This window comes from Somniosus microcephalus, chromosome 10 (genome assembly GCF_052327205.1).
Source record: "Somniosus microcephalus isolate GS21.2 chromosome 10, FLI_Smic_1.0, whole genome shotgun sequence".
NCBI classification, from domain to species: Eukaryota; Metazoa; Chordata; class Chondrichthyes; order Squaliformes; family Somniosidae; genus Somniosus; species Somniosus microcephalus.
Window position 1 is genome coordinate 192,659,569 of NC_140996.1, and position 26,881 is coordinate 192,686,449.

Below are 26,881 nucleotides of genomic sequence, written 5' to 3' on the forward strand. Positions count from 1 at the left end.
CGCCGCTCGGGCTGAATCCCAGCCGCCTCTCGGGTGCTGGACTGCGGTCGCCGCTCGGGCTGAATCCCAGCCGCCTCTCGGGTGCTGGACTGCGGTCGCCGCTCGGGCTGTATCCAAGCCGCCTCTCGGGCCCTGGATTGCGTTCGCCGCTCGGTGTCTCGTTCTCCCGGTTTTTCCCCGAGTTTATTACTTTCCTTATTCTGTCCCTTTGCTTTATTTATTTCAGCTGTTTTTCACTGATTTTTTTTTTTCTCTGTCGGCTTTGGTGGTCTTTTTGGCGGTCTTTTCCTTCCTTACTTACTCTAGACTAATCTAAACTTAAACTTAAACTAAACTAAACTAAACTAAACTATCTTAACTAAAAGTAAATTGAACTTTAAAACATTTTCAAACTTGAAATGAAACTTTTTTCCCCATTTTAGACACTAAAAACACTAAAAATTCAGCAACACATCTTCAGCGTGTGTATTCACTCTGTCTCTCCTAAACAAAACACTCTCTCACACTCCCAATCTCTCTCTCTCTCACTCCCAATCTCTCTCTCTCACACTCCCAATCTCTCTCTCTCTCACTCCCAATCTCTCCCTCTCTCACACTCCCAATCTCTCTCTCTCTCTCACACTCCCAATCTCTCTCTCTCACTCCCAATCTCTCGCTCTCTGACACTCCCAATCTCTCTCTCTCACAATCCCAATCTCTCTCAGTTCAGTTCAGTTCAGTTCAAATGCTTTATTGGCATGAAAGTTTACAGAGAACCATATTGCCAAAGCTTACATTGCAAAAAGGTACAGTTTTCCAACATTCTGTAGGTGTCAATCGATTTGACATTTGTTGGGTATATACAATATTACTTTTAAACAATATTAATTTTAAACAGTCTTTCTACTTCATTTGGTACGTTCAATATTAATTTTAAACAGTCTTACTTTTAAACAGTCCTCAGGTTGTGACATGTTGTTACATATTTAGCCCCAAGGTATGGTCTGTCTCCTTCTCCTAGGACTAATCTCAATTTTGACAGATCATCCAATTCCTTGAAATCTGGGGTTGTTTGGCTTAGCTTGTTGAATAATATGTTTCTTGATGTGTTGAATTTTTCGCATTTTAGGAGGAAATGCATTTCTGTTTCAACCTCGCCAGCCAGACATTGATCGCATATTCTATCCTCTCTAGGCTGCCAGGATTTCTTGTATCTGCCTTTTTCAATTTCGAGTTGGTGGTCGCTTAGTCTGTACCTGGTGAGGGTCTGTCTCTGTTTTGTGTCTCTGATGGTCGTGAGGTAGTCTGCCAGTTTACATTCTCTTTTTAGGGCCCGGTAACATTCTAATCTGCTTTGGCTTTCGGTTATTTTGTTCCAATGTTCCAGGTAGGTTTCTTTGCATTTTTTAATGATTTGGTTCACTCGGATTGGTGTTTGGACGGCTGTGTTGGTCTGGGGCTGGTCAGGGTCCGGCTGAGTACTTAGTTTCAGTAGCAGCTGACTCAGGGGACTCTTTTCTGGGTTTAGCTCTTGGGTCTGAAAGGCTTTAAAATGAAGGGTGTCTGGGGAGCTAGATTTGAGGTGATTTAGGAAGTTTAGTGCTCGTTTTTGGATGTTTATTATCAGTGGGTATCTGCCTAGTTCGGCTCTGCATGCATTTGTTGGCGTTTTTCTTTGGGTGCGAAGGATGCTTCGGCAGAATTCTGCATGTAGGGCTTCTATTGTGTGTTTTTCCCATTTAGTGTAGCTTTGGTGATTTAGCGGGCCCCATACTTCACTACCATACAGTGCAATGGGCAGGATTATGCTGTCAAAAATTTTGAGCCAGATTTTGATTGGGATTTGGATGTTGTAGAATTTTCTTTTTATTGCATATAGGGCTCTTCGGGCTTTTTCTTTTAGTGCATTCACTGCTATGCTGAAGCTCCCTGATGCTGTAATAGTTAGACCAAGGTAGGTGTAGCTCATAGTGTGTCCTATAGTGGTATCACTGAGGGTAAACTGGTATTTGTTTTCCTGACATCTGGGTCTTTTCTGAAAAATCATGATGTTGGTTTTCTTTAGATTTACTGTTAGAGCCCAATTTTGGCAGTATTTGTCGAGTAGGTCTAGTTGTTGTTGTAATCCCTGTTCTGTGGGAGACAGCAGAACCAGGTCGTCCGCATAGAACAGGGACTTCACTTCTCCATCCAGGAGACGGAGACCTGGTGACTCGCTTTGCTCCAGCATGTCTGCTAATTCATTTATGTATATGTTGAACAGGGTCGGGCTCAAATTGCAGCCCTGCCGGACGCCTCTTCTCTGGGTGAAGAAATCGGTGCGTTTGTCTCCAATTTTGACCCCGCATTTGTTTTTCAGATACATTGATTTAATAAGGTCATAGACTTTGCCCCCTATTCCACACTGAAGAAGTTTATAATAGAGCCCTTCGTGCCATATAGTGTCAAAGGCTTTCTTGAAGTCGATGAAACAGGCGAATATTTTCCCATTTTTTGTTTGGTGTTTATGTTTTTCAATGAGGGTGTGAAGGGTATAGATATGGTCGGCGGTGCGGTGTTTTGGAAGAAAGCCTATTTGGTTTTTTCTGAGGATATTATGTTTGTTAAGAAAATCAAGTAATCTACTATTTAGAATACTGCAGAATAACTTCCCTAGACAACTGTTGACACAGATGCCACGGTAGTTATTTGGGTCTGATTTGTTTCCACTTTTATATATGGGGGAGATTAGTCCTTGGCACCAGATATCGGGAAAACAGCCTGAGCGTAATATGATGTTGAATAGTTTGAGTATCGCACCCTGCATCTCCATATTGCTGAACTTTAGCATTTCATTTTTGATGTTGTCTGGGCCACAGGCTTTCTTTAGGTGGAGAGATTTTGTTTTTGTGGCCAGTTCTTTCCATGTGATTGGGGAGTCTAGAGGGTTTTGGTTGTCTTTAATTGTTGCTTCTAATGTGTGGAGTTTTTCTGTGACCTGATGTTGACTTGGGTTTGTTTTGTTTTTTGGGATGTCTTTGTAGAGGTTTTCAAAATGTGTTCTCCAGATGTCGCCATCTTGGATTGGTAATGCTTGCAATTGTGTTGTACTCAGGTTATTCCACATTTCCCAGAATTGTTTTGGATTGGTGGAGTTTTCAATTTCTTCGAGTATTTTGTGGGTATAGTTTTGTGTTTTGTTCCTAATGGTGTGTTTATATCTTTTGAGGGTTTCATTGTATCTAGTACGTAGGTCCGGATTGTTTGGTTGCCGATGCTTTTGGTTTGATATTTTTCTCAGGTCTTTTCTGGCATTTTTGCATTCGTGGTCAAACCATTTCATATTTTTATTTTGTCTTTTGTGATGCTTCTTCTTCTGTTTCACGAGGTCGGCTTTTACAGCTGCCTCATGGAAGATCATATTTATATCCTCTATGGCCGTGTTTACACCATCTCTGGTGATCTCATATAGATTTTCTTTAAATTTTGAAATTTTACTTGTGAGATCAGGTGAATTTAGTGCTGTGATGAATTTATCTCCACTGTCTGGGGCCCATCTGTATGTCTGGTTTATTTTATGTAGCTTACTGTGTTCCTTTTTTGTGTCTGTAGTTTGGGCAGAAAGTTTAAGGTACACATTTATTTGGTTATGGTCTGAGAGGGGGGATTGCTGCCTGACAGTGAATGCGTTGATATCGCAGGGGTCCAGGTCAGTGATTGTATAGTCCACCACACTAGACCCAAGAGTTGAGGAGTATGTGAGTCTCCCTAGGGAGTCCCCTCTGAACCTACCATTAACTATGTACAGGCCTAAGGCTCGGCAGAGTTGCACTACCTCCCTACCGCTTTTATTTATTTCACGATCAAGGTTGTTCCGATTTGCGATGGCTGGTGTGACATCTAAAGGGGTCTGGCCAAACACATGGTTGTTTCCCTGTGGGTCTATGAAGTCAGGTTCACAACCGGTCCTTGCATTTAGGTCCCCACATATTATCCACCTTTCCTTGGGCCTGGAAATGGCTGATTTCCATGTGGAGAGTATCAAATAACTCCTCTCGAAATATGGCGAATCTATTGGAGGTATGTAGATCGCACATAAGTAAACATCTTTTTTTGCTATTCCTATATTTTTATCTAGTTTTAGCCATACGTGTGATTTCCCCTGTTTTACCGGTGAGATGTGTTTGTCCAGTTCTCCCTTATACCACACCAATATTCCCCCGGAGGTTCTGCCCTTGCGTGTTTTAGTGTTCTTTACTGAGGGCACAATGATTTCATGGTACATTGGAGGACAGTGGGTCGGCATGTCTTTTGGCACCATGTTTCTGTTAACACAATTATATCAATGTCTTTTATAGCTTTTAGGAATTCAGGGTCTGTACTCTTCATCCCAAAAGTTGAGGAGCGGAGGCCCTGGATATTCCAGCAGCTTATGTGGAAAGAACGCATTTATATAGTTCAATAAAACGAAATAAAATGGACCTATTTTGTGGATGAGTGTGGAAACACTATTTTCTATAATGCTAAGTGATGATTTAGTATAAATTTCATGAGGCATGCACATATATCTATCTAATAATAGTATAATACTGATAAGATAACAATAATGATAATGAAAATAACAATATTATTAATTTCTCCGGCTTTCTATCAGGCTGTTCAGCATCGTCATGATCTTTCTCAGTTCTTGGTCTACAGTCTGTGGTCTAGAGAGAGGGGGGTCTTGGGTCAGGTATAAAAGCACGGTTCTGTTGTCGGTTTTGTAAAGGGGGGTGGGGGACATTGGTGGTCCTGTTTGGGCTCCCAATGGTAGGGGGGGTGGGGAGGGCGGCGTCTTTTGGCAGTGTTTATGAGGTTTCTCTCTCTCTCTCTCTCACACTCCCAATCTCTCTCTCTCTGACACTCCCAATCTCTCGGCTCTCACACTCCCAATCGCTCTCTCTCTCACACTCCAATCTCTCTCTCTCTCAGCACTCCCAGAGCTCTCACTCTCACTCCCATCTCTCTCTCTCTCACTCCAATCTCTCGCTCTCACTCTCCAATCTCTCTCTCTCTCACACTCCCAATCTCTCTCTCTCATCACACTCCAATCTCTCTCTCACACTCCCAATCTTCCCTCTCTCACACTCCCAATCTCTCTCCCTCACACTCCCAAACTCTCTCTCTCACACTCCCAATCTCTCTCTCTCACAATCCCAATCTCTCTCTCGCTCACACTCCCAATTCTCTCTCTCTCTCACACTCCCAATCTCTCTCTCTCTCACACTCCAATCTCTCTCTCTCAACACTCCCAATCTCTCTCTCACACTCCCAATCTCTCTCTCTCACACTCCTTTTCTCTCTCTCTCTCACACTCCCAATCTCTCTCTCTCTCACACTCCCAATCTCTCTCTCTCTCACACTCCCAATCTCTCTCTCTCACACTCCCAATCTCTCTCTCTCACACTCCCAATCTCTCTCTCTCTCACACTCCCAATCTCTCTCTCTCACACTCCCAATCTCTCTCTCTCACACTCCCAATCTCTCTCTCTCTCACACTCCCAATCTCTCTCTCTCTCTCACACTCCCAACCTCTCTCTCTCTCACACTCCCAATCTCTCTCTCTCTCACACACTACTCCAATCTCTCTCTCTCACACTTCCAATCTCTCTCTCTCACGCTTCCAATCTCTCTCTCTCACACTCCCAATCTCTCTCTCTCTCACACTCCCAGTCTCTCTCTCTCTCACACTCCCAGTCTCTCTCTCTCTCACACTCCCAATCTCTCTTTCTCTCACACTCCCAGTCTCTCTCTCTCTCACACTCCCAATCTCTCTCTCTCTCACACTCCCAGTCTCTCTCTCTCCCTCTCTCTCTCTCACTCCCAATCTCTCTCTCTCTCACACTCCCAATCTCTCTCTTTCTCACACTCCCAACCTCTCTCTCTCTCACACTCCCAATCTCTCTCTCCTTCTCTCTCTCTCTCTACTTCCCTCTCTCTCTCTCTCCTTCCCTCTCTCTCTCTGTCCTCTCTCCTTCCCTCTCTCTCTCGGTCTCCTTCCCTCTCTCTCTCTCTCTCTCCTTCCCTCTGCCTCCCTCTCTCCCTCCCTTCTCTCCCTCTCCTCCCTCCCCCACCTTCTCCCCCTCTCCCTCCCCTACCCCCCCTTCCCTCCCCCTCCCCTCTCCCCCCTCCTGCTCCCCCCTTCCCCTCCCTCTCCCCCTTCCCTCCCCCTTCCCTCCCCCTCCCCCCTCACCTCCCCCTCCCCCCTCCCCCTCCCCCTGCTCCCCACTCTCCCTCCCCCTCCTCCCCTCTCCCCCTTCCCTTCCACCCCCCTTCCTCCCCCTCTTCCTCCCCTTCCCTTCCTCCCCCTTCCCCTTCCTCCCCTTCCCCCAGTCGCTCTCTCTTCCCCGCCAGTCTCTCGCTCTCTCTCTCTTCCCCCGTCTCTCGCTCTCTCTCTTCCCCCCAGTCTCTCGCTCTCTCTCTTCCCCCCAGTCTCTCGCTCTCTCTCTTCCCCCCATCTCTCGCTCTCTCTCTTCCCCCCGTCTCTCGCTCTCTTCCCCCCAGTCGCTCTCTCTCTCCCCCCCAGTCGCTCTCTCTCTTCCCCCCAGTCGCGCTCACTCCCCCCGTCTCTCGCTCTCTCTCTTCCCCCAGTCGCTCTCTCTCTTCCCCCAGTCGCTCTCTTTCTTCCCCCCAGTCGCTCTCTCTCTCTCTTCCCCCAGTCACTCTCTCTCTTCCCCCCAGTCGCTCTCTCTCTTCCCCCAGTCGCTCTCTCTCTTCCCCACCAGTCGCTCCCTCTCTCTCGTCCAACAACAACATGCCCTCAAAAAAGCCTCGGCACCGCCGGGCACCCCCAGCTAGCCTATATATATATAAAAGACCTCTTCTGTCTGTCTGTCTGTCTGTCCGTTCTCTATACACGCAAAAGTTATAGAGCGCACCTACACATGTGTTACATCAAAGAAAGCGTACGATTCCGGAACGGTCATAGGCGTATTTACGTTTCAGTGAGACAAAATTTGTGCCGACGGTATCCAAAAAACTTTCAAAATTCCGCTCATTATCCGCTCATTAGCATTGAGTGACTATGATGTCGAAGAGCTGCTATGATGTCAGAGCAGTTTTTGTGCTGTCATAAAGAAATCAATGCTTTCACTGTGCCCAGCCTACTCAGCTGGGGTGACTCGGACCAGGCCTCTTCCTCTCTTCTCTATTTCTTGTCTCTCCGTCTCTCTCTCTCCTCCAGTCTCTCCCTCCTCCAGTCTCTCTCTCTCTCTCTCTCCCCCCTCAGTCGCACTCTCTCTCCCCCAGTTTCTCTCTCTCTCTCCCAGTCTCTCTCTCTCCCCGTCTCTTTTTCCCCCCGTAGTCTCTCTCTCTCCCCTCAGTCTCTCTCTCTCCCCCCAGTCTCTCTCTCTCCTCCAGTCTCTCTCTCCCCAGTCTCTCTCTCCCCCCAGTCTCTCTCTCTCCCCTCCAGTCTTTCTCTCCCCCAGTCTCTCTCTCCCCAGTCTCTCTCTCTCTCTCCCCCCAACTCTCTCCCTCTCCCCCCAGTCTCTCTCTCTCTCTCTCCCCCACTCTCTCCCTCTCCTCCACTCTCTCCCTCTCCCTCCACTCTCTCCCTCTCCCCCAAGTCTCTCTCTCTCCCCATTCTCTCTCTCTCTCCCCCCACAGTCTCTCTACTCTCTCTCTTTCTCTCCCCATCTCTGTCCCCTCAGTCTCCCTCTCTCCCCCTCAGTCGTTCTCTCTCTCCCCCCTCAGTCTCTCTCTCTCTACCCCCTCAGTCTCTCTCTCTCTATCTCCCCAGTCTCTCTCTCTCCCCCAGTCTCTCCCTCTCTCTCTCTCTCCGTCTCTCTCTCTCTCTCCCCCCTCAGTCGCGCTCTCTCTCCCCCTCAGTCCAATTCCAATTCCAATTCCAATTCAAATGCTTTATTGGCATGAAAGTTTACAGAGAACCATATTGCCAAAGCTTACATAGCAAAAAGGTACAGTTTTCCAACATTCTGTAGGTGTCAATCGATTTGACATTTGTTGGGTACATACAATATTACTTTTAAACAATATTAATTTTAAACAGTCTTTGTACTTCATTTGGTACGTTCAATATTAATTTTAAACAGTCTTAATTTTAAACAGTCCTCAGGTTGTGACATGTTGTTACATATTTGGCCCCAAGGTATGGTCTGTCTCCTTCTCCTAGGACTAATCTCAATTTTGACAGGTCATCCAATTCCTTGAAATCTGGGGTTGTTTGGCTTAGCTTGTTGAATAATATGTTTCTTGATGTGTTGAATTTTTCGCATTTTAGGAGGAAATGCATCTCTGTTTCAACCTCTCTCTCTCTCCTCCAGTCTCTCTCTCCCCAGTCTCTCTCTCCCCCCAGTCTCTCTCTCTCTCCCCTCCAGTCTTTCTCTCCCCCAGTCTCTCTCTCCCCCCAGTCTCTCTCTCTCTCTCCCCAACTTTCTCCCACTCCCCCCAGTCTCTCTCTCTCTCTCCCCCACTCTCTCCCTCTCCCTCCACTCTCTTCCTCTCCCTCCACTCTCTTCCCTCTCCCCCCAAGTCTCTCTATCTCCCCATCTCTCTCTCTCTCCCCTCAGTCTCTCTCTCTCTCCCCCCCCACCCCCCGGTCTCTCTCTCTCCCCCCCAGTCTCTCTCTCGCTCTCTCTCTCTATCTCCCCAGTCTCTCTCTCTCTCCCCAATCTCTCTCTCCCTTCGCCCATCTCTCTCTCTCTCCCCCAGTCTCTCTCTCTCTCCCCCAGTCTCTCTCTCTCTCTCCCCGTCTCTCTCCCCCAGTCTCTCTCTCTCTCCCCCTCAGTCTCTCTCTCTCTCTCCCCATTCTCTCTCTCTCTTTCCCCAGTCTCTCTCCTCTCTCTCCCCCCAGTCTCTCTACTCTCTCTCTTTCTCTCCCCCATCTCTCTCTCTCTCCCCCAGTCTCCCTCTCTCCCCCTCAGTCGCTCTCTCTCTCCCCCTCAGTCTCTCTCTCTCTATCTCCCCAGTCTCTCTCTCTCCCCCAGTCTCTCCCTCTCCCTCTCTCTCCGTCTCTCTCTCTCTCTCCCCCCTCAGTCGCTCTCTCTCTCCCCCTCAGTCTCTCTCTCTCTCTCTATCTCCCCATTCTCTCTCTCTCTCCCTAGTCTCTCTCCTCTCTCTCCCCCCAGTCTCTCTACTCTCTCTCTCTCTCCCCGTCTCTCTCTCTCTCCCCCAGTCTCTCTCTCTCCCCCTCAGTCGCTCTCTCTCTCCCCCTCAGTCTCTCTCTATCTCCCCAGTCTCTCTCTCTCTCTACCCCCAGTCTCTCCCTCTCTCTCTCTCCCCGTCTCTCTCTCTCTCCCCCCTCAGTTGCTCTCTCTCTCCCCCAGACTCTCTCTCTCTCTCTCCCCCCTAGTCTGTCTCTCTCTCTCCCCCCCCAGTATCTCTCTCCCCAGTCTCTCTCCTCTCTCTCCCCCAGTCTCTCTACTCTCTCTCTCTCCCCTGTCTCTCTCTACCCCAGTCTCTCTCTCTCCCCCTCAGTCGCTCTCTCTCTCTCCCCTCAGTCTCTCTCTCTATCTCCCCAGTCTCTCTCTCTCTCTCTATCTCCCTGTCTCTCTCTCTCTCCCTCTCTCCCCCCAGTCTCTCTACTCTTTCTCTCTCTCCCGTCTCTCTCTCTCTCCCCCCAGTCTCTCTCTCTCTGTCTCCCTCTCTGCCTGTCTCTCTCTCTCTCCTTCTCTCTCTCTCTCCTTCCCTCTCTCTCTGTCTCTCTCTCCTTCCCTCCCTCTCTCTGTCTCTCGCTCCTTTCCCCTCTCTCTCACTCTCCTTCCTTCTCTCTCTCTCTCTCTCCTTCCCTCTCTCTCTATCTCTCTCTCCTTCCTTCTCCAAACAGGACGATACCGAATTTCTAGCCATCTCCCTCTCTCTCCCCCCAATCTCTCTCTCCCCCGTCTCTTTATCCAATTCCAATTCAATTCAAATGCTTTATTGGCATGAAAGTTTACAGAGAACCATATTGCCAAAGCTTACATAGCAAAAAGGTACAGTTTTCCAACGTTCTGTAGGTGTCAATCGATTTGACATTTGTTGGGTACATACAATATTACTTTTAAACAATATTAATTTTAAACAGTCTTTCTACTTCATTTGGTACGTTCAATATTAATTTTAAACAGTCTTACTTTTAAACAGTCCTCAGGTTGTGACATGTTGTTACATATTTGGCCCCAAGGTATGGTCTGTCTCCTTCTCCCAGGACTAATCTCAATTTTGACAGGTCATCCAATTCCTTGAAATCTGGGGTTGTTTGGCTTAGCTTGTTGAATAATATGTTTCTTGATGTGTTGAATTTTTCGCATTTTAGGAGGAAATGCATTTCTGTTTCAACCTCGCCGGCCAGACATTGATCGCATATTCTATTCTCTCTAGGCTGCCAGGATTTCTTGTATCTGCCTTTTTCAATTTCCAGTTGGTGGTCGCTTAGTCTGTACCTGGTGAGGGTCTGTCTCTGTTTTGTGTCTCTGATGGTCGTGAGGTAGTCTGCCAGTTTATATTCTCTTTTTAGGGCCCGGTAGCATTCTAATCTGCTTTGGCTTTCGGTTATTTTGTTCCAATGTTCCAGGTAGGTTTCTTTGCATTGTTTAATGATTTGGTTCACTCGGATTGGTGTTTGGATGGCTGTGTTGGTCTGGGGCTGGTCAGGGTCCGGCTGAGTACTTAGTTTCAGTAGCAGCTGACTCAGGGGACTCTTTTCTGGGTTTAGCTCTTGGGTCTGAAAGGCTTTGAAATGAAGGGTGTCTGGGGAGCTAGATTTGAGGTGATTTAGGAAGTTTAGTGCTCGTTTTTGGATGTTTATTATCAGTGGGTATCTGCCTAGTTCGGCTCTGCATGCATTTGTTGGCGTTTTTCTTTGGGTGCGAAGGATGCTTCGGCAGAATTCTGCATGTAGGGCTTCTATTGTGTGTTTTTCCCATTTAGTGTAGCTTTGGTGATTTAGCGGGCCCCATACTTCACTACCGTACAGTGCAATGTCTCCCAGTCTCTCTCTCTCTGTCTCCCAGTCTCTCTATCTCTTCTCCCAGTCTCTCTCTCTCTCTCTCTCCCCCAGTTTCTCTCTCTCTCCCTGTCTCTCTCTCTCTCGCCCCTCAGTCTCACGCTCTCTCTCTCTCTCCCCCAGTCTCTCTCTCCCCCCCAGTCTCCCAGTCTCTCTCTCTCCTCCAGACTCTCCCTCCTCCAGTCTCTCTCTCACAGTCTCTCTCTCTCTCCATCTCTCTCTCCTCCAGTCTCTCCCTCCTCCAGTCTCTCTCTCTCTCCCCCCAATCTCTCTCTCACGCTCTCACTCTCTCTCAATTCAATTCAATTCAATTCAATTCAATTCAAATGCTTTATTGGCATGAAAGTTTACAGGGAACCATATTGCCAAAGCTTACATAACAAAAAGTACAGTTTTCCAACATTCTGTAGGTGTCAAACAATTCTGACCTTCATTGGGTACATACAATATTACTTTAAACAATATTAATTTAAACAGTCTTTGTACATCAGTGGGTACATTCAGTATTAATTTTAAACAGTCCTCAGGTTGTGACATGTTGTTGCATATTTGGCACCAAGGTATGGTCTGTCTCCTTCTCCCAGGACTAATCTTAATTTTGACAGGTCATCCAATTCCTTGAAATCTGGGGTTGTTTGGCTGAGCTTGTCAAATAATATGTTTCTTGATGTGTTGAATTTTTCGCATTTTAGGAGGAAATGCATCTCTGTCTCAACCTCGCTGGCCAGACATTGATCACATATTCTATTCTCTCTAGGCTGCCAGGATTTCTTGTATCTTCCTTTTTCAATTGCCAGTTGGTGGTCGCTTAGTCTGTACCTGGTGAGGGTCTGTCTCTGTTTTGTGTCTCTGATGGTCGAGAGATAGTCTGCCAGTTTATATTCTCTTTTTAGGGCTCGGTAACATTCTAATCTGCTTTGGCTTTTGGTTATTTTGTTCCAATGTTCCAGGTAGGTTTCTTTGCTTTGTTTAATGATTTGGTTCACTCGGATTGGTGTTTGGACGGCAGTGTTGGTCTGGGACTGGTCAGGGTCCGGCTGAGTAGGAGTACTTAGTTTCAGTAGCAGCTGACTCAGGGGACTCTTTTCTGGGTTTAGCCCTTGGGTCTGGAAGGCTTTAAAATGAAGGGTGTCTGGGGAGCTAGATTTGAGGTGATTTAGGAAGTTTAGTGCTCGTTTTTGGATGTTTATTATCAGTGGGTATCTGCCTAGTTCGGCTCTGCATGCATTTGTTGGTGTTTTCCTTTGGGTGCGAAGGATGCTTTGGCAAAATTCTGCATGTAGGGCTTCTATTGTGTGTTTTTCCCATTTAGTGTAGCTATGGTGATTGAGCGGGCCCCATACTTCACTACCGTACAGCGCAATCGGCAGGATTATGCTGTCAAATATTTTGAGCCAGATTTTGATTGGGATTTGGATGTTGTAGAATTTTCTTTTTATTGCATATAGGGCTCTTCGGGCTTTTTCTTTTAGTGCATTCACTGCTATGCTGAAGCTCCCTGATGCTGTAATGGTTAGACCAAGGTAAGTGTAGCTCATAGTGTGTCCTATGATGGTATCACTGAGAGTAAACTGGTATTTGTTTTCCTGACACTTGGGCCTTTTTTGAAAAATCATGATGTTGGTTTTCTTTAGATTTACTGTTAGGGCCCAATTTTGGCAGTATTTGTCGAGTAGGCCTAGTTGTTGCTGTAATCCCTGTTCTGTGGGAGACAGCAGAACCAGGTCGTCCGCATAGAACAGGGATTTCACTTCTCCATCCAGGAGACATAGACCCGGTGACTCGCTTTGCTCCAGCATGTCTGCTAGTTCATTTATGTATATGTTGAACAGGGTCGGGCTCAAATTGCAGCCCTGCTGGACGCCTCTTCTCTGGGTGAAGAAACAGGTGCGTTTGTCTCCAATTTTGACACCGCATTTATTTTTCAGATACATCGATTTAATAAGGTCATAGACTTTGCCCCCTATTCCACACTGAAGAAGTTTGTAATAGAGCCCTTCATGCCAGATAGAGTCAAAGGCTTTCTTGAAGTCAATGAAAGAAGCGAATATTTTCCCATTTTTTGTTTGGTGTACATGCTTTTCAATGAGAGTGTGAAGGGTATAGATATGGTCGGTGGTGCGGTGTTTTGGAAGAAAGCCTATTTGATTTTTTCTAAGGATCTTATGTTTGTTAATAAAATCCAGTAATCTACTATTTAGAATACTGCAGAATAACTTCCCTAGACAACTGTTGACACAGATGCCGCGGTAGTTATTTGGGTCTGATTTGTTTCCACTTTTATATATGGGAGAGATGAGTCCTTGGCACCAGATATCGGGAAAACAGCCTGAACGTAATATGATGTTGAATAACTTGAGTACCGCACCCTGCATCTCCATGTTGCTGAACTTGAGCATTTCATTTTTGATGTTGTCTGGACCACAGGCTTTCTTTAGGTGGAGAGATTTTGTTTTTGTGGCCAGTTCTTTCCATGTGATTGGGGAGTCTAGAAGGTTTTGGTTGTCTTTAATTGTTGCTTCTAATGTGTGGAGCTTTTCTGTGACATGATGTTGACTTGGGTTTGTTTCGTTTATTGGGATGTCTTTGTAGAGGTTTTCAAAATGTGTTCTCCAGATGTCGCCATCTTGGATTGGTAATGCTTGCAATTGTGTTGTACTCAGGTTATTCCACATTTCCCAGAATTGATTTGGATTAATGGAGTTTTCAATTTCTTCGAGTATTTTGTGGGTATAATTTTGTGTTTTGTTCCTAATGGTGTGTTTATATCTTTTGAGGGTCTCATTGTATCTAGTACGTAGGTCTGGATTGTTTGGTTGGCGATGTTTTTGGTTTGATATTTTTCTCAGGTCTTTTCTGGCATTTTTGCATTCGTGGTCAAACCATTTCTCATTTTTATTGTGTCTTTTGTAACGTTTCCTCTTCTGTTTCACAAGGTCGGCTTTTACAGCTGCCTCATGGAAGATCATATTTATATCATCTATGGCCATGTTTACACCATCTCTGGTGATCTCATATAGATTTTCTTTAAATTTTGATATTTTACTTGTGAGATCAGGTGAGTTTAGTGCTGTGATGAATTTGTCTCCACTGTCTGGGGCCCATCTGTATGTCTGGTTTATTTTATGGAGCTTACTGGGTTCCTTTTTTGTGTCTGTAGTTTGGGCAGAAAGTTTAAGGTACACATTTATTTGGTTATGGTCTGAGAAGGGGGATTGCTGCCTGACAGTGAATGCGTTGATATCGCAGGGGTCCAGGTCAGTGATTGTATAATCCACCACACTAGACCCAAGAGTTGAGGAATATGTGAGTCTCCCTAAGGAGTCCCCTCTGAACCTACCGTTAACTATGTACAGGCCTAAGGCTCGGCAGAGTTGCACTACCTCCCTACCGCTTTTATTTATTTCACAATCAAGGTTGTTCCGATTTGCGATGGCTGGTGTGACATATAAAGGGGTCTGGCCAAACACATGGTTGTTGCCCTGTGGGTCTATGAAGTCAGGTTCACATCCGGTCCTTGCATTTAGGTCCCCACATAGTAGCACCTTTCCTTGGGCCTGGAAATGGCTGATTTCCATGTGGAGAGTGTCAAATATCTCCTCTTCAAAATATGGCGATTCTATTGGAGGTATGTAGATCGCACATAAGTAAACATCTTTTTTTGCTATTCCTATATTTTTATCTAATTTTAGCCATACGTGTGATTTTCCCTGTTTTATCGGTGAGATGTGTTTGTCCAGTTCTCCTTTATACCACACCAAGATTCCCCCGGAGGTTCTGCCCTTGCGTGTCTTAGTGTTCTTTACTGAGGGCACAATGATTTCATGGTACATTGGAGGACAGTGGGTGGGCACGTCCTTTTGGCACCATGTTTCTGTTAATACAATTATATCAATGTCTTTTATAGCTTTTAGGAATTCAGGGTCTGTACTCTTCATCCCAAAAGTTGAGGAGCGGAGACCCTGGATATTCCAGCAGCTTATGTGGAAAGAACGCATTTATATAATTCAAAAAACGAAATAAAATGGACCTATTTTGTGGGATGAGTGTGAAAACACTAGTTTCTATAATGCTAAATGACGATTTAGTATAAATTTCATGAGGCATGCACATACTGATATCTAATAATAGTAATAGTAATGATAAAATAGCAATAATGATAATGATAAAGTAACAATATTAATAATTTAGTGCATTCCTCTCCGGCTTTCTATCAGGGTGTTCATCATCGTCATGATCTTTCTCAGTTCTTGGTCTACAGTCTGTGGTCTGGAGGGGGGTCTGGGGTCAGCTACAAAAGCACGGTTCTGTTGTTGGTTTTGTATAGGGGGGTGGGGGACAGTGGTGGTCCAGTTTGGGTTAGGGCTCCCAATGGTAGAGGGGGTGGGAGGGCTGCGTCTTTTGGCAATGTTTTTGAGGTTTTTTGCGAAGATCCACATCCGCTGTTTGAGTAGATGTATTTCGTCATAGAGGTCCCTTGTGTTGATGTTTGGGTGATGGGCCAGGTAGACGTTGGGGAGGGCAGTACATCTCGTGTCGATCTCCCTGTTGGTGTTGTGGATTATATAGGCTGGGGTGTCCTTTCTGGGCAGTAGTGTGGAGATCACGATCCGCGCCTCGGGGAATTCCCTGCTGGCCTTTTCCGCCATCCTGCTCACCGCCCTAGCAGTGTCTTCCCTTAGGGTGCGTAGGTCGTTTGTGCCTGTGTGGATCACAAGCCAATTGGGGCTTCCAAGGGATTCTTTGTTCAGGATCTTCATTGCATGGCCTGTGTTGCTGCACCATTTTTTCAGGACTTGATGACCTGGGAACATCCTCTGGGGGTCCAAAAACTTTCCGTTGGAGTCGGTCTATCTCTATCTCCCCAGTCTCTCTCCATCCCCCCAGTCTCTCTCTCTCCCCCCAGTCTCTCTCTCCCTTCCCCCGTCTCTCTCTCTCTCTCCCCCAGTCTCTCTCTCTCTGTCTCCCCGTCTCTCTCCCCCAGTCTCTCTCTCTCTCCCCCTCAGTCTCTCTCTCTCTCAATTCAATTCAATTCAATTCAAATGCTTTATTGGCATGAAAGTTTACAGGGAACCATATTGCCAAAGCTTACATAACAAAAGTACAGTTGTCCAACATTCTGTAGGTGTCAAACAATTTTGACCTTCGTTGGGTACATACAATATTACTTTAAACAATATTAATTTTAAACAGTCTTTGTACATCATTGGGTACATTCAGTATTAATTTTAAACAGTCCTCAGGTTGTGACATGTTGTTATATATTTGGCACCAAGGTATGGTCTGTCTCCTTCTCCCAGGACTAATCTTAATTTTGACAGGTCATCCAATTCTTTGAAATCTGGGGTTGTTTGGCTGAGCGTGTCAAATAATATGTTTCTTGATGTGTTGAATTTTTCGCATTTTAGGAGGAAATGCATCTCTGTCTCAACCTCGCCGGCCAGACATTGATCACATATTCTATTCTCTCTAGGCTGCCAGGATTTCTTGTATCTTCCTTTTTCAATTGCCAGTTGGTGGTCACTTAGTCTGTACCTGGTGAGGGTCTGTCTCTGTTTTGTGTCTCTGATGGTCGAGAGATAGTCTGCCAGTTTATATTCTCTTTTTAGGGCCCGGTAACATTCTAATCTGCTTTGGCTTTTGGTTATTTTGTTCCAATGTTCCAGGTAGGTTTCTTTGCATTGTTTAATGATTTGGTTCACTCGGATTGGTGTTTGGACGGCCGTGTTGGTCTGGGACTGGTCAGGGTCCGGCTGAGTAGGAGTACTTAGTTTCAGTAGCAGCTGACTCAGGGGACTCTTTTCTGGGTTTAGCTCTTGGGTCTGGAAGGCTTTAAAATGAAGGGTGTCTGGGGAGTTGATTTGAGGTGATTTAGGAAGTTTAGTGCTCATTTTTGGATATTTATTATCAGTGGGTATCTGCCTAGTTCGGCTCTGCATGCATTTGTTGGTGTTTTCCTTTGGGTGCGAAGGATGCTTCGGCAAAATTCTGCATGTAGGGCTTCTATTGTGTGTTTTTCCCATTTAGTGTAGCTATGGTGATTGAGCGGGCCCCATACTTCACTACCGTACAGCGCAATGGGCAGGATTATGCTGTCAAATATTTTGAGCCAGATTTTGATTGGGATTTGGATGTTGTAGAATTTTCTTTTTATTGCATATAGGGCTCTTCGGGCTTTTTCTTTTAGTGCATTCACTGCTATGCTGAAGCTCCCTGATGCTGTAATGGTTAGACCAATCTCTCTATCTCCCCATTCTCTCTCTCTCTCTCTCTCCCCAGTCTGTCTCCTCTCTCTCCCCCCAGTCTCTCTACTCTCTCTCTCTCTCCCCTGTCTCTCTCTCTCTCTCCCCCCCAGTCTCTCTCTCTCCCTCTCAGAGTTGGGGTCACTCGGGCCGGGCCTCACAACCGCTCGGCCCGAGACACAGAGCGGGGGAGCGGCAGTGGCCGGCCGTAAACCGCGCGGCCCTGTAAACTGCTGTTTTACAAAAAAGCCTTGGCAACGCCAGGCCCCACCAGCTAGTCTATCTATATATATAAAAGACCTCTTCTGTCTGTCTGTCTGTCTGTCCGTTCTCTATACGTTCGAAAGTTATAGAGCGTACCTACACGCGTGTTGCATCAAAAGAAAGCATACGATTACGGACCGGTCATAGGTGTATTTACTTTTCGGTGAGACAAAAATTGTGCCGACGGTATCCAAAAAACGTTCAAAATTCCGCTCATTATCCGCTCATTAGCATTGAGTGACTATGATGTCGAAGAGCTGCTATGATGTCAGAGCAGTTTTTGTGCTGTCATAAAGAAATCAATGCTTTCACTGTGCCCAGCCTACTCAGCTGGGGTGACTCGGGCCGGGCCACTTCCTCTCTTCTCTATCTCTCCCCAGTCTCTCTCTCCCTTCCCCATCTCTCTCTCGCTCTCTCTCCCCCAGTCTCTCTCTCTCTCTCCCCGTCTCTCTCCCCCAGCCTCTCTCTTTCTCCCCCCTCAGTCTCTCTCTCTCTATCTCCCCATTCTCTCTCTCTCTGCCCAGTCTCTCTCCTCTCTCTCCCCCCAGTCTCTCTACTCTCTCTCTCTCTCTCTCTCTCCCCCAGTCGCTCTCTCTCTCCCCCTCAGTCTCTCTCTCTCTATCTCCCCAGTCTCTCTCTCTCCCCCAATCTCTCCCTCTCTCTCTCTCCCCGTCTCTCTCTCTCTCCCCCCTCAGTCTTTCTCTCTCTCCCCCTCAGTCTCTCTCTCTCTCTATCTATCTCCCCATTCTCTCTCTCTCTCCCCGTCTCTCTCCTCTCTCTCCCCCCAGTCTCTCTACTCTCTCTCTCTCCCTGTCTCTCTTTCTTGCCCAGTCTCTCTCTCTCTCCCCCTCAGTCGCTTTCTCTCTCCCCCAGTCTCTCTCTCTCTCCCCCTCAGTCTCTCTCTCTCCCAGTCTCTCTCTCTCTCTCTCTCTCCCAGTCTCTCTCTCCCCAGTCTCTCTCCTCTCTCTCCCCCAGTCTCTCTACTCTCTCTCCCTCCCCTGTCTCTCTCTCTCTACCCCAGTCTCTCTCTCTCCCCCTCAGCCGCTCTCTCTCTCCCCATCAGTCTCTCTCTCTATCTCCCCAGTCTCTCTCTCTCTCCCTCTCTCCCCCCAGTTTCTCTACTCTTTCTCTCTCCCCGTCTCTCTCTCTCTCCCCCCAGTCTCTCTCTCTCTCCTTCCCTCTCTGTCTCTGTCTGTCTCTCTCTCCTTCCCTTTCTCTCTCTCCTTCCCTCTCTCTCTCTGTCTCTCTCTCCTTCCCTCTCCAAATGGGGCGATACCGAATTTCTAGACCTCTCCCTCTCTCTCTCCCCCCAATCTCTCTCTCTCTCCCCGTCTCTTTATCTCTCTCTTTGTCTCCCAGTCTCTCTCTCTCTGTCTCCCAGTCTCTCTATCTCTTCCCCCAGTCTCTCTTTCTCTCTCTCTCCCCCAGTTTCTCTCTCTCTCCCCGTCTCTCTCTCTTTCCCCCCTCAGTCTCTCTCTCTCTCTCTCTATCTCCCAGTCTCTCTATCTCCCAGTCTCTCTCAAATTTTTCAAATTCAAACTCAAGTCGCTTTATTGGCATGACAAGGTACATCTTACGTTGCCAAAGCATCGAAAAACATTCATGGTTGTACACAAAAATACAGATCTATCCATACAGTGTATAAACAGATATATCCCTGAGTGTATAAATATACATTCATATAATTTGTATATACTCTTTTCTTATATTTAGTGGTTGTCCCTCTGTTTATGGCAAGCTGTAACATAGTGTGCCGCTAAGGTTACACAATCTCTCTCTTCCCCTAGTAGGTATGGGAGTTTTTGGTCGTCATTCAAATTTCTGAATTCCGGGCATATTTTTGTGAATTTTGGGTAGAAATTCTCCCTTATGCCCTGATATTTTTTACAAGCTGTGAGGAAGTGCATCTCTGTCTCCACCACTCCCTGACTGCAGTGAGAGCATATCCTGTCCTCTCTTGGTAGCCGGGTCTGCCTGTGTCTATCTTTTTCGATCGCCAGGCTATGTTCACTAAGTCTGTACATTGTCACGGTTTTTTTCAGTTTGCTATCCTTTACCATGGTCAGGTAATCAGCCATGTTGTATTGTCTGTTTAGGGCCAAGTAGCAATTGAGTTTGCTTTGGGTTTTTGTTGTTTCTGTCCAATATGACAGATATTTTTCCTTTTGCTTAGCGACGATTGTGTTGGGTCGAATTCTTTGTGTTACGCTGTCACTGTCCTGGGGCTGGTTATTGTTAGTAGTGTTAGTAGTTACTTCACTGAGTCCCAGGACTAGCTGACTGAGGGTATTCTTCTTTATGGTCCTCTCTTGGCATTTCAGGGCTTCGTAATGATAGCATTGGGGGTTGCTCATTTCTAAGTGTTTCCAAAATTTGGTGGCTCTTTTTTGGCTCTCTCTCTCCTCCAGACTCTCCCTCCTCCAGTCTCTCTCTCCCAGTCTCTCTCTCTCTCCGTCTCTCTCTCTCCTCCAGTCTCTCCCTCCTCCAGTCTCTCTCTCTCTCCCCAATCTCTCTCTCGCTCCCCGTCTCTCAATCTCTCTCTCTCTGTCTCCCAGTCTCTCTATCTCTCTCTCTCCCCAGTCTCTCTCTCCCTTCCCCATCTCTCTCTCTCTCTCTCACTCCCCCAGTCTCTCTCTCTCTCTCCCCCGTCTCTCTCCCCAGTCTCTCTCTCTCTCTCCCCAGTCTCTCTCTCTCTCCCCCAGTCTCTCTCTCTCTCTCCAGTCTCTCTCCTCTCTCTCCCCCCAGTCTCTCTACTCCCTCTCTCTCTCTCTCCCATCTCTCTCTCTCTCTCTCCCCAGTCTCTCTCTCTCCCTCTGAGTTGCGCTCTCTCTCCCCCCTCAGTCTCTCGCTCTATCCCCCCAGTCTCTCTCTCTCTCTCTCTCTCTCTCTCCCCCCTCAGTCACTCTCTCTCTGTCTCCCAGTCTCTCTATCTCTCTCTCCCCAGTCTCTCTCTCCCTTCCCCCGTCTCTCTCTCTCTCTCTCTCACTCCCCCAGTCTCTCTCTCTCTCTCCCCCGTCTCTCCCCCAGTCTCTCTCTCTGTCTCCCCCAGTCTCTCTCTCTCCCCAGCCTCTCTCCTCTCTCTCCCCCAGTCTCTCTCTCTCCAGTCTCTCTCCCCCCAGTCTCTCTACTCTCTCTCTCTCTCTCTCTCTCCCATCTCTCTCTCTCTCTTCCGTCTGTCTCTCTCTCTCTCCCCCAGTCTCTCTCTCTCCCTCTGAGTCGCGCTCTCTCTCCCCCCTCAGTCTCTCTCTCTATCTCCCCAGTCTCTCTCTCTCTCTCTCCCCCCCCTCAGTCACTCTCTCTCTTCCCCCAGTCTCTCTCTCTCTCTCTCTCCCCCCAGTCTCTCTCTCTCCCCCCAGTCTCTCTCTCTCCTCCAGTCTCTCTCTCCCCCAGTCTCTCTCTCTCTCTGCCCCACTCTCTCCCTCTCCCCCTAGTCTCTCTCTCTCTCTCCCCCACTCTCTCCCTCTCCCTCCACTCTCTCCCTCTCCCCCCAAGTCTGTCTCTCTCTCTCTCTCCCCATCTCTCTCTCTCTCCCCTCAGTTTCTCTCTCTCTCCCCCCCCCACCCCCCCCGGTCTCTCCCTCTCCCCCCCAGTCTTTCTTTCACGCTCTCTCTCTCTTGCTCGCTCTCTCCCCCCAGTCTCTCTCTCCCTCCCCAGTCTCTCACTCTCTCTTGCATCACGGGGAGCATTTCATTCCATGTGTGGGCGGGCCTAATCTTGCAGCCTCCCAAAACATTGCCGCTATTTTTTTAATACCGACAGCAACAGCACCAGCACAACAAACCCCCACACTGCGGCTCCGGCACAGTATCCCGCTCCCGGCCCGCCGGAGCGGGAGGTGAGTTGGGGTCACTCGGGCCGGGCCTCACAACCGCTCGGCCCGAGACACAGAGCGGGGGAGCGGCAGCAGCCAGCCGTAAACCGCGCGGCCCTGTAAACTGCCGTTTTACAAAAAAGCCTTGGCAACGCCGGGCCCCCCCCAGCTAGTATATATATAATTGCTCTTCTGTCTGTCTGTCTGTCTGTCCGTTCTCTATACACGCAAAAGTTATAGAGCGTACCTACACGTGTGTTACATCAAAAGAAAGCTTACGATTCCGGAGTGGTCATAAGCGTATTTACTTTTCCGTCGGACAACAATTGTGCCGATGGTATCCAAAACGCGTTCAAAATTCCGCTCATTATCCGCTCATTAGCATTGAGTGACGTGAAGGTTGACCAATCGTACAGTCGAGCGACCTGACAGTCGACCAATCGCTGCGTCACGGGGGCGGGCTCATTGCGTGTGCGGGCGGGCCATCCTACAGTTGAGTGACGTGACCATTGACCAATCCTACAGTTCAGTGACCTGACGGTTGACCAATCGGTGCATGTGTGGGCGGGCCTTATCATTCTGAACCGAGGTGAGTCACCGCCATCTTGATTCCAAACTTTTCATTTCTTTTTCCCACTTTCTGCGTGCTTCTTTTCAAATCTACATTTCCAGCAAAAAAAAAGTTGCTTTTAAAACACAAAGGCCTAGAAATTCAGTTGCTTGCGCCAGCCGGTAGCGCCTTAGGAGGAGGAGATGTTGGGCGCTAGGTGGCTAGCGGCCGGGCGCAGCGCGATCTGCGCCTCTCCCCAACTTCACTCAAGATTTAGCGGCGGCGCAAAGTCTTTACGCGCGCTCAGCTGCGCGCGCAGATCCTGACGTCATTTCCTCATGCAACGCCCTTTGTGCGCCCCAAACCGGAAATTCAGTGGCGACGCCCTATTGTGCACCTGGCGCCCCTAGTGACTGGTAGAGGGGAACGGTTCTCAGTCGATGCGGGGCGCGGGGGGCGCAAATTAAAGGGCACACCTCCTGCAGTAGAAAAGGCAGCCATTTTGCAGCACTCCTTTTTGAGAGATGGATCTTTGCAGAGAGACAAAGGTAGAGAGCTTTCTGCTTTGGCTCAACACTCGGACAGGTACTTGTGGCTTCAGGCCACAGCTTTCCACTTGTCTTTGCCTTCAGTGTCATATCATTGTTTGCAAACATATAATGGGGGCTGCAATGGGTGCAAACGCTGGCCTTCTCCATTGCATTCAAAGGGCTCACAGACGCTGTGAGAGAGTGGCAGTCCTGGCCAGACGGAGAGGGGGCAACAGGCGTCGGGAAAGGAGGCCTTACCCACCCAGGGTATACCGCCAGCAGTTCTCCTATCTGAACATGTCTGATGAGCAGTGTGTTCGGAGGCTGCGATTCCGAAGGGCGGTGGTCACTGAGGTCTGCCACCTGCTTGGCGGTGATCTGCAGCCACATCTGAGGAGCAGGACGTCTCTGTCGGTGGCAGTGAAGGTGACGGTGGCTCTCAACTTCTATGCCACCGGCTCCTTCCAATCCGCTACTGGGGACATTTCCAACATCTCCCAGTTCGCCGTGCATTGCTGCATCCGCCAGGTGACCAATCCCCTTTTCAGAAGGAGACGTCAGTTCATCTCCTTCTCCATGGCCCTTGTCAAGCAGCAACAACGTGCAATGGGCTTTGCAGCATTCGCGGGCTTCCCCATGGTGCAGGGCGCCATTGACTGCACACATGTGGCTTTGCAGGCACCTCTGGAGAATGCCGAGGATTACCGCAACCGGAAGGGCTACCATTCGCTCAACGTTCAACTGGTGTGTGACCACAGGCAGCTCAACCTAGCTGTCAATGCCCGCTTTCCAGGCAGCAGCCACGATGCCTTCATCCTGCGCCAGACTTCTGTGGCAGACATGTTCCAGGCCCAGCCTCACCCATGAGGATGGCTTCTCGGGGACAAAGGCTATCCTTTGTGTACCTGGCTGATGACCCCGCTCCGTGCGCCCAGCACCCCTGCTGAAGAGGGATACAATGACAGCCATCAAGCAACCAGGAACATCATTGAGCAAACAATCGGCGTCCTGAAGCAACGGTTCCGCTGTCTGGATCGTTCCGGTGGAGCCCTACAATATTCGCCGGAGCGAGTCTCCCATTTCATGGTCGTGTGCTGCATGCTGCACAACCTGGCTATCCGCAGGACTCAGCCACTGCCACCAGAGATTGGAGGACCACCTGAGGAGGAGGAGGAGGAGGAGGAGGAGGACCAGCACAGGAGGGAGGCAGAAAGTGCAAAGGCCGCCCGTCGGCGGCTTATTGAACGTCGGTTCTAGGCCCCCTCTCAGGGAATGGCTTCTGCCAATGTCACCAGATGAATGTAGCCGCTCCACAAGCCCTCAGCCGAGCAGGGCAACCAGGACTTGCAAAATAAAGCATGGGCAGTGCGATTTAAGAACATTTATTACTTGGAAACCTCTGCCCTTCCCACATTACAAACTAATGGAGAGAAGTCCCCTCCAAAAACACAAAACGAACAGTCTCGGCCTTACAAAACAAAGAAATACACCAGTCTCGGCCTTACAAAACAAAGAAATACACCAGTCTCGGCCTTACAAAACAAAGAAATACACCAGTCTCGGCCTTACAAAAACACAACTACACCAGTCTCGGCCTTTCAACAAACACAAAGCATTTGGCCAGACCTTCTACTTTTTGCCCTGCGAGGGCGATGCCTTTCGCAGCCGTGACTGGCCCCTGCCCGCCCTGCAGCTCCTCCTCAATGGGACCCCAGTGGCTGCAGCAAGGCTGGGGGAAGGCTGCTGAGGGTCAGCTGGCGAGACAGCAGATGCCCTTGGGGGTCGGCCTGCACCAGCTCTGGCCCTGGAGGGGCCGGCTGCTGACTGCTCCAACTCTGCTTGGGCGGCAGCAGTCTGTCCAGCGGCTGGTGGCAGCTGCAATGGCAGAGTGGAGGTGTCGGTTGCAGGAATGGTGCCAACCTGACAGATCGCAGGTACTCCCTGGTCACCTGAGACATTGGCACTCGCACGGGCCAGCACTGCAGCATGCGCAGCAAACAGCTGAAGAACAGACTGCTGGGCTGCTGCTGCGCGGCGAGTGCCCTGGCGATGCCTGGCCGATCCAGCGAGGGTGGCAGCAGTTAGTGCCCGTGTAGCCCTGGTCTGTGTCCGCATGACACCAGCCAGTGAATGAACGGCACGACTGAGCACTTGGCTCGAAGCCGCCTGTGTTGCCGCGAAGTCCTGCAGACTCCTGGCCTGTGCTGCACTGAATTGTTCCAGACTCCTGGCCTGTGCTGCACTGAATTGTTGCAGACTCCTGGCCTGTGCTGCTCCGAATTCCTGCACACTCCTTGACAGAGACTCAATGGAGTCAGGCATCCTTGCCACTGCAGCCATGAGCTCAGTGTGCCTGCGCTCAGCCTGGACGGCCATTTCCTCCAGGAGCCGCACCTCCTCTGCGCTCACCATCGCAGGACTTGAGGCCGCACTCACCCTCTGGGGAGAAGTCTGCCGAGCTTCCCCACCCCTCCCGCGTTGCTGCAGGCCGCTGGGCCCCAGAGCTTCACTCTCCTCTGACCCTTCCCCCCGGCTCCCCTCCAGGGAAGACGTGTTCCCTTCATCGCCATGGGCTGGCACGGCTGAGGGTGGCACTGATGGGCCGGCTTCCTCTTCCTCCTCCTCGAGTTCGGAATCGCTGACAGTGGCAGCTTGAGGGCCCGCCTCCTCACCTGGCGATTCACCATCTGAAAGCAGGGAGGCACAAGAGTTGCTTTAGAGTGAGGACAGGGCAGCAGCGAGGGAGGCATGAGTGCTGCCATGCACTGCATTGGTCGGACAGTGGCAAAGGATGCTGATCTGAGGCGCAAGTGGAAAGAGAGAGGTCAAAAAGGTGATGCCCTTACCATTGGTGCCCAGAACAGGGTCGGCATCTCCACTGGCGACGGGGCCAATCAGCCGTCCTGCCATAATGCGCTCCACACGCTGGTCGAGGTCGGAGAGCTCTTTGACGTCAGGACGGCCTCCCCCGGTCTCACGTTGCTTCCTACGGTTGTGCGCCACCTTGGCCTGCAAGAGAAAGGACGGCCTCTAAGTACAGTGTGAAGCCCTGATCTTGTCTGCAATGCCTCCCATGGTGGACTGGCCCTGACAGTGTGAAGCCCTGATCTTGGCTGTACTGCCTCCCATGGTCGAATAGCTTGTACAGTGTGTCAAGTGCTGAATGTGCAAGTGATTTTCATGACAGTCCCATAGCTGCTGGATGAGGGCTGGCCATTAGGGCTTTCAGGTCCCTTTGCCCATAAACTGAGGTGCACGTGCAGGGATGAGGAGGACACTGGAAAGGGTACTCACCCTGACAACCCGAGTGAGGTCGTTGAACTTTTTCCGGCATTGCACAGGAGTCCTGGCAACCACGCTGTTGGAAGTCACCCTGTTTGAGACCTCCCTCCAGGCTTTCCGGTAGGCACTGGGCAGCGGCCTCCTGCCACCTTCAGGGAACAGAACATGGCGCCTGCGCTCCACTCCGCCAACCAGCACCCTCAGGTCACCCTCGCTGAAGCGCTGCGCTCTCTCGCTGGCCTTCTCCATAGCCCTGGGCGTTGCACAGATGAAGCAGAAGTGGTCAGGCCTAGCTTCAGGGCTGCAGTGTGCAGGGCGTGGCAGGCAAACAAATCCACCCTCCCCCATTAAGAGCTGACCGGCGCTAGAGTGTCTGCCGTCAATCAGCAACTCGCCGCACCTGCGCTGCGCCCGCCCTCGGGGGTATCGCCCCCGGACCCGCCGGCTTAGCGCCTAATGATAGTCGTGCATCGCCTGTTTTAGCGCAGCAGCAACCTCTTGGGGCGATGCGATCTGAATATCGGCGAAGGTGGCGCGAACTTGCGCCGGGCGCAAACTTTAGCGGGCCGCCCGACTTTAGCGCCCCAACCGTGGCTATACTGAATTTCTAGGCCAAATTGTTTTTAAAAAATGTTAATTAATTTGTAAATCTTTTCTCTAACATCTAGAATTTTCCTACCTTTCACCGTTTTTCCAGGCCTGTAAGCCTGGGCCTCTGTTGCCCAGCCACGCCCGAGCTAGGCACCACCCGTCGCGCTCAACAAGCGGCTCGCTATCGCCGCCATCTTTGTGAAGGCTGGAGGGGGCGGGCCTGAGCCGAGCGTCGCCACCAGCCGCCATCTTAGTAAAGGCGGGTGGGGCAGGAGTCAGCGTACGCGACTTGAGTCCGGCCGGGCCTCACCTGGTAGGATGCTCGGCGGCGTCTCTCTCTCTGCTCTTGAAGCCGGCTCGGGTGGGGGGCGGGGCTCGGGAGATCGGGGTTCAGCAGATTGGGGCTCGGGGGGGGGGGAGGGGCGGGGCTCGTGAGATTGGGCCTCGTGAGATCGGGGGGGGCGGGGGCGAGCCTCGGGAGATGGGGGCGGGGCTCGGGAGATCGGAGATCGGGCCTCGGCAGGGCGGGGGGCGGGGCTCGGGACATCGGGGGCGGGGCTCAGGACATCCAGAGATCGGGGGGCGGGACATCGGGAGATCGGGGCGGGGCTCGTGGACTCCCCCCCTCTCCCCCTCCTTCCCCCCTTCCCCCCCTCTCCCCCCCTCCTT

General features: G+C 49.6%; 1 long non-coding RNA gene across 1 annotated transcript in view; it reads left to right on the forward strand.

Annotated features, from left to right (window-relative positions):
- The first annotated feature begins 10,247 nt into the window (after positions 1 to 10,247).
- LOC147111959 (uncharacterized) overlaps positions 10,248 to 26,881 on the forward strand; it is a 42,077-nt gene continuing 25,443 nt past the window's right edge. The window contains exon 1 of the long non-coding RNA XR_015079860.1: positions 10,248 to 10,382. This is a non-coding gene — a long non-coding RNA (uncharacterized LOC147111959). The remainder of the gene's footprint in view (positions 10,383 to 26,881) is intronic.